Below are 2132 nucleotides of genomic sequence, written 5' to 3'. Positions count from 1 at the left end.
TAGTAGAATATAAAATGGAAGCCAAAGTAATGTCGGTTTCAGTTAATGGTTGATATTTTTTACAAATACAAGTCCATGTTTTTTACCTGACCAGGTGTGTATACTAGTAAGTTCTAAGGCCACACTTTGGTCTCAATATGAATATAAAACAATCAATAATTGTATAATTCTAGATAACGAAAAACGTTTATTTCTGTATGGAATAGTATATATACAAAATAACATTGTACATTACCATAAACACTAATATTGACCAGATACATATGTGATATTTATCACGGCTTTCTGATATATCCTCACGGTGAATAGATAAATAAAAAATCATCTTCAATAAATTAAAAATACATTAGAAGCTACAAAATGACAAAACAGCAAAGCATGATTTAAAATGTTGCTGGTCCATCAAATCATATGGATAGAAAATGTTGAGACATATATAAGTAATATATCTAACATCATCTGTGTTTAATACAAGAGAGACATCCATCAAATCACACATTTTCCTGTGAGAGAAGGATCACACATGGAAAAAATAAGTATCTATCAAATTGTACCTATTACAGGTTAGTCTCAAAGGTGTTTGTTTTATGTTTTCTAATCAAATGATTAAATAAACATGTGAGAGATGATAATGCATTTATTTAATCAAACTTTTATGAGAGGGAAGGTGAGCTGCGAATCGTGTCTTAGATGTACCTGCAATACAATTTGTCGTTTGAATTGTAATTGCACACGTGAGAGAAGGTGATTTATCTATTACTGAAATTATAATCTTAGATGTGAGAATGTTTTACCTGTAAGAGAAGTACTGGACTATACTAAATACCGGTAGAAGGAAATCTTTCTACTGATATATGATTTGTGTGAGACGATAAGATCAAATCTTAATGTTACCTGAGAGGGCAGTTAAAACGATTTAAGATAATTTCGTTCACATGCAAGTATGTATATGAAATCATATGTTCTATATGTGAGAAAAGACGAGATTTATATCTTCAATATATAAAAGTCTCAGACCGGAGATGAATTAAGAAGATGAACATCACGTACCCTTTACCAGTGGCAAAGATTTATGTTTTAGTCGTATATCTATATTGAGAGGGAGGTTGAGCATGAATTAGATCCATATCACTAACCCCTATATATCATCGTACTAAACAGCAGGATTTTTTTTCACTAATAATAAAGAATCTTACAGAAACAATTACAATAACCATCAAATCAATATTTTTATTAAGCACTTAATATGAAGGTCGTATGTTGACGCTAGTAAGGTATGGATTTGGGTTCTATTCCTAAATCATTCATGTTTTCCACACACGTCTTACACTTCCGCTTGCGTAGCTGGTCGATAAGATGACGTTGCTACCATTGTGTTCTGCAGCTTCAGCTTCAAGTTCTGGCTTCACAGATAATGCCCCCACATATTCACACCTTCTCTGACGCGTATACATCACGTAGATACGGAATAACGATGATCGACCTTAGCGTGTACCATTGACCCATATAGCGCAATCAACCTACTCATGAAGTATATACAGCATTTCATACAGAAATCTCCTATTCTATAAATAGTCTTCAACGTAGATATACCATTTTATATCGCTCTATTCCCTTATAAGGCAGATCTAACGAAATATCGATCAGTAGCCGTGTCTGTGTTCAGAATCCCTCATTTCTATAATTATACAAGCGTTCTTAATATAGTATTGCGTTTTACGAAAGCTAGATCATAGCAGACGCAAGCTACTCTGCTCCCTTTCAATCGACATACGATAATTGCTAATCGAAGTGTGGTAAGACGTCCTCTATTGGCTAGTTATGATAGTAGTTTCATATGTATATATCGTGTGTTATATTTAGCACAAATGCGTCAACCCCACGTCTCGTCCCTGTACTATCTCCAACACTGACGACAGGAAAGCCTAGCCATCCATGCACATCATTACGTATGAACCAATCGCAGACGCCGTTACATAGACTCCAATTACTAGGAATGTGCATTGAAATGTAGTGACGTGCGAGTCGCTACTTCGTGACGTCACTACTTGTTCTCGGAGACCCCGTTACAATGATGGTGAAATATATACACATGGTGGCATACTTTGCCGGGATCTCACAGTCCGCTAGCG

This window comes from Ylistrum balloti, unplaced genomic scaffold (assembly GCF_031769215.1).
Source record: "Ylistrum balloti isolate Yb309-2 unplaced genomic scaffold, AGI_CSIRO_Ybal_v1 Utg370520, whole genome shotgun sequence".
Classification (NCBI taxonomy): domain Eukaryota; kingdom Metazoa; phylum Mollusca; class Bivalvia; order Pectinida; family Pectinidae; genus Ylistrum; species Ylistrum balloti.
The sequence above is the reverse complement of the archived record's forward strand: the minus strand, read 5'-3'. Positions refer to the sequence as shown.